This window comes from Pinus tabuliformis, chromosome 8 (assembly GCF_031772625.1).
Source record: "Pinus tabuliformis cultivar Carrire ecotype Pingquan chromosome 8, CPIR1, whole genome shotgun sequence".
Taxonomy (NCBI): domain Eukaryota; kingdom Viridiplantae; phylum Streptophyta; class Pinopsida; order Pinales; family Pinaceae; genus Pinus; species Pinus tabuliformis.
In genome coordinates this window covers 481135265-481144020 of record NC_142294.1, presented here as the reverse complement: position 1 = coordinate 481144020, position 8756 = coordinate 481135265, and the positions used below count along the sequence as shown (strand labels likewise).

The 8756-nt window shown below is 35.7% G+C and overlaps 1 pseudogene; it reads right to left on the bottom strand.

Annotated features, from left to right (window-relative positions):
- Positions 1-1670: 1670 nt before the first annotated feature.
- LOC149236162 (F-box protein GID2-like) lies at positions 1671-2385 on the bottom strand (annotated as a pseudogene).
- Positions 2386-8756: the final 6371 nt, after the last annotated feature.

Below are 8756 nucleotides of genomic sequence, written 5' to 3'. Positions count from 1 at the left end.
TAAACATCAAATCATGACTCAATTGGTTTAAATTTTTCCACACGAACATAATGCACATGGAGGTCATATGATCCATACCCACCCAGTATTATTGAATTACTAACTACTAGTTAGTAGTTAATACCACAATATCTTTAATATTTCTTAAGTATAATACCACATTTTAAATAAAAGTAGAAGAAAGAGAAATCCATAGAATAACAAGAAAAAATTTCAACATCCTTCATTTTTCTTAAATGTTATAACAAAAACTAATTTTCAAAAATAATGTTGTAATGCTCAAATAAATGGTAAAAACTGAAATCTTTTATAGTAAAATAAAAGTTATGAATGTCCTTATTCTTTCTTTAAATGTGAAAGGATAATGAGAATTATTTTTAAAAAACAATGGAAACTGTAAAGCAGCAAGCCCCTACCACTGTCAGTGAAAGAGAATAAAATCCACTAGGAAGCCATTCTAGCAATAGCAACCAAACCAACTTTAGATTTATCAGAAAGAAAAATTTGTACTCATTCTAGATGCCCATACAACAATAAATAGTTGCAATGAACCTTAGCCTCTAAAATCCATTTTTCAACGTAAGTATCCATGAAGATTCTAACATGACTAGGGATTGCATATTTTGTTTTGGATTTGTCAATATGTTTTTCAGGAATGTTTTGGATTTGATTAGCATATGTTTTTATGTCTAATTTAAAACACTAAAAAAATTTCCCTTTACAGAATTAAATCCAGACGATTGTCCATTGGATTGTTCAAGACCATGTGAAAATTTTTATCCTACTGATGCCATAAAATTTGGAAGTGCAACTGTTCACAATGGCATGCCTTATAATGTTGCATCTCTTGCTAAGTTTTAGGTGTTTCTCAAAACTTGGAAGTTACACTAGCATAGATTTTTATTTCAACTAGCGAACCAAAAATTGTGGATATTATCCTAAATTGGTTTGTTTCAGATTTAAAAAGTTTGAAATGCTACTGTAATGGAAAAACAGAGCCAAGTTTGAAGGATTATAAATCCTCCGAATTGGGGATGTTTAATAAGAATTTGTAAGATTAGGTTGTCCCTGTAAGAAAATATTGTTTTTGTTTTACAACAAAAGAAAAAGGTTAATGCAATAATCCATGTCGTTGGATTGTTTGATGTGATGAACGCACAACATTTTCAAAATCTAAAAAACAAAAGACCAACAATATTTTGTTAATGGGTATTAATGTTCTTTCCATGGATGGTAATTAGTTTAGGCTAAATAAAGTAGATTGGATTTACTATAACAATAATCCTCCAATCATGAAAGGTATTCTCACAGAGAAAAAAGAAACAAAAGATTACTCTGAATAATTATACTAAATAGTACTAGTATAATAACTTGTAAAATACTATGATGTTTTTCAGTCTCTACCACGTCCAACTAATATAGTAGCAGCAGATCTCCTCTAGAACCACGAGATATTGTTCAATAACTCTAAATAGCTCCAAACTTCACATACATCTTAAATTCAAAGAAGTATTCAACATGGAAACAAAATACATATTTTCACCTTTAGGTTAGGTTGGCTTGATGTTACTGGTAATCAAATGATATAAATTGGGATTGAAATGGATCAAATTGTGGGTTTTGTAGGACATAAAATATCAATATGTATGATTGGATGATTTGGAGTCCATCTAATTGAATAGGATAGGGTTGAGATTTTCAAATATCCGATGCTTGGAAGATTTAATAGGGGTAGCCAAAAATTTCCCCAACGGAGCACTGCTTTATTTCTCATAACAATGAATATAAAAAAGTGAGAGAGGAACGTGAAACTCATCTTCACCCCAATATTTTTTTTTGCAAGTTTTCTAGAAGGGCCTTATGATGAAATGGATGGCAAAAAGGTTTGTCAATTGAATTCTCACGAGGAGGATGAAGGATCGAGAAGAGGCCAAAGGTAAATGGTATAGTCTCTTGAACCCATCCAGTGCTAAAACCACATATATCAGTTGAGGATGATCACAACCAATGTTAGCCCAATGCCTGAAACATATGTTCTCCCAAAGCTTCTCATACTGAGCAGCCTTACGCCATAGCCTGTTGACATGTGACGCCCTAACCAGAGATCTTCCATTTATGTATTTTAGAACTTCAGATAACAAATTCCAATCTAGATAAAAATTTTCCTTCTTAGGACATGAAGACCTCTGATGAGTACTGCATGTATCCCTAAATTGCATTCTTTTGGAAGACATCTTGGCTAGTGAAAATACAATCCTTGTTGGGTTTATAAATGGATCCCTAAATTGCATTATTTTGGAAGACATCTTGGCTAGTGAAAAGAAAATCCTTGTTGGGTTTATCATGAGAATTGATCATATGCTTCTCAAGCATTCTGATTGTGGCTTTGATTTCCATAATATATGCATGAAAAGTGTAAGAGATCACATAAACCTTTGAGAGATACTGAAGGCCATTTTTTTGAATTTACTTGAACTTTCCTGCTTAATATGGAAAAAAAAAAATCAATAACACAGAGATGGGTGGTCTGCAGATGGACTCGCCTTATGTTTGGATAACCAAGGAGAAGGGAAACCTTACATACAAGCTTGAGATAAATAATAAATTTTCATATATAATAAAAATTTAATACAATGTTAGATAAATAAAGTAAAATCAAAAGAAACGAAAAAGGCCTATCACTTGGAGCTTGCATGCATTTCACGTGTCTGTTGAGTGCCTCATTAGTTATCACACTTGGGTTAATGTTGTGGGCAAAGAATTTTTTGACAACCCTTTTCTGTCTTCAGGAAGAGTAAGACTCTTGGGTATGCTCCTGATTGAATATAAAAGTGTATATGTGTTGCATCATTTGCATTGTTAGGAACATATCTAGAATTGCAGCTCATATTCATTTCGGCTCTAATAAAATGATAGGGAACTGATATTCCTAATAAATTATGTGTAATCAGAGATGGAGTTGTGACCAAGGTGTTAACCCTATGTGTGCTTTCCATTGGTGCTCATGATCTATGGTATGGTTGTGTCCCATATAGTTGTTCGGATGCCTTGTTTAGGACTAAATGTATGATGATTTTGTCTTCCCAAGCTTGTATGGGTCTGCCCTAACTGCACTATGGTCCCATCTTTGTTATTACTGGTATACTCGTGCTTTCTTTCAATGAGAAAAATCCTACTTTTGGTTGTTACTTTTGGGTTGATCCTGGTTGTATCGATTTGTGCACCAATGGGAATGTAAACCAAGTGACTCTATTGCCAGGAAGTTTAGGTAAAGTATAGAGAATTCGAGGAGAAGGGAAGGGGGAGAAGTAATCTCATACAATATAATACAGGAATATCATGAATTTGATCAATAAGTATCACCTAATATTATAAGAAGAATACAAGCAATAAGAACTGAGAGCTATCTTTATTCAAGTTATTCTTATCAAGGCAACATCTAGACTACTTGTGCAAAGTAGTATCTTTTTCTGATTCAGTGATTGAGTTGACTTGGTTTTAGGAATGATTTACCAACTTCAATGTAATGTGTGGCCACATCCAAGTGCAGTTAAATTATCATGGACTATTAGTTGTGGTATGAACTACCCCACTTCCTGGTCGCTTTCAATTTGTTGATCTAGCATCAATTTAAGTAGATTCAATAGTTCTTCTATTTAAATAGGTATTTCCTCTATTCACCGTGCTCTAGTGACCTTTTCTTATACCTGTATACCTACCGCATTGTTGGAAATAATACTGAGAGGGGGGGGATGAATCAGTATTAGCAAGTCAGTAATATTTCATTTCCGTATTCTGATTCATATACGCTGCTTCAGTTAATTAAACTTGCGTGTATACACAATTGTATATAAATAAACTAGCGTATACCCTGTAAACTTATAATTTAGTTAATTCTTCATAATTTGATCATTAATCTATGCATCAAAATCATATAAAAAATAACCAGGAGCAGTAAAGACAGATCAGACAGTCACACACATGAACACAAGATATAAGGTGGAAACCCAATGTGGGTGAAAACCACTTGCTGCAATCGTCTCTATCTTTCTTTTTAATAAGAAACTTCTTTCACAATGTTTTGCATTGGTGCAGTATTGTACCATTACACAGGCTTCTACTTGCAGAAGGCTACAACCTTCTCTCGTTCTCCAGCTTCTCCTGGAAGGGAGCTACAACCCCCTAGCTCTTGTATTAGCTGATGTACTAGTATGTAGGTGCTGACCTATAGAAGGCTACAACCTTCTTTTTTCTTCTAGGGATCATGTTTCATAAATTTTCAGACTGGATCCATCAATATCATCAATCAAACATTGTCAAGCCAAGCAGTAACTCCATAAGGAAAAAATGATTCGTTGTCAAGCCAGGCAGTAACTCCATAAGGCAAAAATGATTCGTATGTATCCATCAGGTAGGTCTTCATTATATACATGAGGGAGATACTGTTCAGTTCATCTCCCGATGACTGTTCATATTTCTAATTTATCTATTTACATAAATTCACCCAATCACAAGGATTAGGTGTCAACATTCCCCCCCTTAATCTGAAGGGATGTTGGTGAGTCCAAGCATCATTTTGAATCGTTCAAGCTTTTCTCTTCCAAGCGCTTTGGTGAAGATGTCTGCAATTTGCTCATTTGTGGAACAATGACGGAGATGGATTGTTTTGGCCTCAACATGATGTCGAATCAGATGATATTTAGTATTGATGTGCTTCGTTCAATCATGGAACTTTGGGTTCTTGGCCAAATTTATTGCAGAGGTATTGTCAATCATGAGTGGAGTTGATTGTACTTGTTTTACCTACAAATCTTCAAGAATTTTCCTGAGCCACACAATTTCTTTTGTTGCTTCAGCTGCTGCCACGTATTCTGCTTCTTTTGTGGAATTTGCTGGAACTGGTTGTTTGTGTGATCTCCAGGAGACAGCTCCTAATCCAAGACTCATAGCATATCTTGAAGTTGATACCCCAGTTTCTTTGTCTCCATCGAAGTCTGAATCAAAGTATCCAATCAAGCTGAAGCCATCCACCTGTGTATACTTGATTCCAAAGTCTTGAGTTCCCTTTAAGTACCTTAGAATTCTTTTTGCAGCAGACCAATGTCCCTAACAAGGCTTTTGCATAAACCTGGAGAGGATTCCAACAGCAAATGAAATGTCTGGTCTGGTAGTAGTTAGGTAGTTGAGACTTCCTATAAGCTGTCTATACTTTGTTGCATCCTCAAATTCTTTTCCTTCAATAGATGTGAGCTTTAAGTTTTGTTCCATTGGAGTAGTAAGAGGATTGCACTCTGTCATGCCAAACATGTTCAACAAATCTCCAATGTATTTCTTTTAAGAAAGAAATATGGACTTTGGATGTTGGGTTACTTCAATGCCAAGATAGTAATGAACATAGCCCAAATCAGTCATTTCAAAACTTTTCCCCAATTCCTTCTTTATGGATGCAATGTAGCTTTCATTGTTCCCTGTCATCAAAATATCATCTACATATACCACAAGATATACAACTGTTTTGCCAACTTTCTTGACAAATAAAGTTGCATCATCAAGATCAAAATGTTTGAAATTGAGTTTCAGAAGATGCTCAGTTAGTTTTTCATACCAGGCTCGCGGTGCTTGTTTGAGGCCATACAAGGACTTCACAAGTTTGCATACTTTATGTTCATGTCCTTTCACAGCAAATCCTTCAGGCTGAGACATAAAAACATTCTCTTTTAGATCTCCATTCAAGAAAGCAGTTTTTACATCCATTTGATGGAATTTCCAACCGTTTTGAGCTGCTAGTGCAAAGAGTGTTCGGATGGTAGCCCATTTTGCTGTGGGGTCAAAAGTCTCCTCATAATCGACCCCTTCCTTCTGTGCAAAATATTTTGCCACAAGCCTAGCTTTGTGCTTGTCAAGTGAGCCATCAGCTTTATACTTGTTCTTGTAGACCCACTTGCGGCTAATTGGTTTGGTTCCTAATGGAGGATCAACCAACTTCCAAGTGTCGTTCTTTATGAGGGCATCATACTCATTTTGCATCGCTTCTTTCCATTCATCATGAGAAGTAGCTTCTTTGAAGGAATTTGGTTCAAAATCTGTAGACAAGTTCAATTCACAATCATAAGAAATGTCCATATCAACAGGTGAATTAGAGTCATCTACATCACCTCCATTTTGCCGGTTTGAATTTCTGGTTCCTTTCTTTCCAACTTCATTAGGATGAACACTTTCAAGTGTCTTTGTCAGCCACTTTGGGGGACCTTTCTAAAATGGTCCAGGCTGCTCCATTTATTGAGTTGGGACTGAATCAAGATTGATTCTCCCAATTCTATCAATCACATCACTTAAAGCATCATCTGTTGTTGGAGTTTCATGTGGGGGAGAATGTTCCTCAGAAGAAGATTCCACATGTTGATCTAGTATAGGAATCCCCCCTTCAAGATGTGGAATCTGATTATCAAATTCTTGAAATGATTTTTCTTTTGTGAATCTATCCAAGCGATCAAGTTGCCACTCAACAACATTGTCAGTTTTGGATGATTCAAGAAAAATTACATCTCTAGATACAACAAACTTCTTATTTACTTCATCATAGAGGTGGTATGCTTTGGAGGTGTTTTAATACCCCAGGAAGATACACTTACGACTTCTAGCACCAAGTTTGTTTCTATTTACCTTTGGTATCAAGGTATAACAGGTGGAACCAAAGACCCTGAGATGATTTACCGAAGGAACATGTCCATACCACATTTAATATGGAGTCTTGTTTCTTATAGCATTAGACGGACATCTATTCTTTATATATGTAGCACATAGAACAGCATCAGCCCAAAACATTATCTTTACATTTTTGAAGAAGAGCATGGATCGTACCATATTTAAGATTGTCTTATTCATTCTTTCAGCTACACCATTCTGTTGGGGATTATAAGGCACAGTTGTTTGATGTTTGATCCCATGTTGGTGAAGATAGTTTTCAAATTCATTTGATGTGTATTCTTTTCCATTATCAGTGTGAATAGACCCGATATGAGATTTTGCATCATTTTCAATCCATTTATGAAAATTCTTGAATGTTTGAAAAGCATCAGATTTGTTCTTCAATAAATAAACCCAACAAATTCTGGTGTAGTCATCAATAAATGTCATTATATATTTATTTCCATTTGCAGAAGGAATAGGCATTGGACCACATAAATCTGAATGAATGAGTTCAAGTTTTCTATGTGCTCTTGAATGTGAATCATGAAAAGACTGTTTGCTATGCTTTCCTAGAATGCAAGCATCACATTGCTTAAGTTTCCTAGGAATTGTAGGCAAACCAGCGACACCATTTTTCTTCAACAAGCGGAGACTGTCATAGTTCAAATGTCCAAATCTAGCATGCCATAATAAACTTGATGGAAGTGTACCTTCTTCATGATAAGAATTGTATGAGAAATGTTGTGCACGAGCAGAGGTTCCTTGCGGCTTGAGAAGCCTTTCTTCTTCTATTCCCCTCATGACAAGTGAGTGGTCAGATGTTTTTCTTACCTAAAGCTTGCCATCAAACATATGAATGGAGTGACCTTGCTGGCAGATGTGGACCAAGGACAACAAGTTTCTCTTGAGTTGTGGGAGATATAGAACATGATGCAGAAGAAAGTCTAGAAGGCCAGGCAGTTTAAGCCTTATTGTGCCAAGCCCTGATGGCTTGATTTTTGATTGGTCTACAAAGTATACTGCTCCATCAAAATTGTTAGTGAAATCTCCAAAAAAATATTTTCTATGAGTCATGTGGCAGGTTGCTCCTGAATCAAGCAGCCAATCATTTTTCCAAGAAGTAAGTGAACCATTAAACAAATCTTCATTTACTCCAATGTTACATTGTGCCACAACATAGTGAGCGGATTCGGGTGCTTTAGCTTTCTCTGTATCATCAGTTTTACCTTTTTGTTGGTTTCTTTTCTGCTCAATTTTGTCCCATGGTAGCTTGCATTTAGAGGCATCATGTGATCCATTTCTTTTGTAGCGAATGCAGTGCAAATCTGCCTTTTCTCCTTGAGAATGTCTACCCCCCCTGCCTCTGAAATATCTTCCTCTTCCTCTTCGACCACCTCTTCCTCTTGTAGAATCTTGAGAAGGATGCTTTTCTTTATGAGCAAGGCACACAGCCTCTTCAGAAGATTCAGGGGTTGTCTTCTTTCCAAAAGCTTTCTCTCTTTCAGTAAACTTTTTCACAAGAGAGTCAAAGGTTATATCTTTGAGATTTCCATTTGCTTGCAATGACTCAAGATAATTGGAGAAAAAATACTTCTGCTAGCAAGAAAAAAAATCTGTGTACTGTAAAAAAAATACTTCTGCTCGCAAAGAGCAAAACTATATTTTATCCATATAGAATATCACCATTTGTATTTTCAACCTTATTTCATATGACATATCAAGAATCCATGCCCTTTACAAAAAGTAACTACTCACTGCACCATTATCAATATATTGTATTCCTTAAACCTAGAATGACTAATAAAATAAGGAAAAAATCTTGAGAAAAATTGCTCCTTTCCAATATATTATTATGCTCGACGTCCTTTTTTTCCTTTAGTGATACCAAGGCTAGTCAAACACCTTCACAGTCTCAACATTTAGCACACAAAGATAAACTACTACTCCTTTCAATGCATACGAACCAACACCATTCCAAGACTTAACCTGAATGCCTCTGCGCTGATACAATCATAAAAATATGAACCGATATTTTTTTGGAGCTCAACACGTAGGAGCGGCATCAC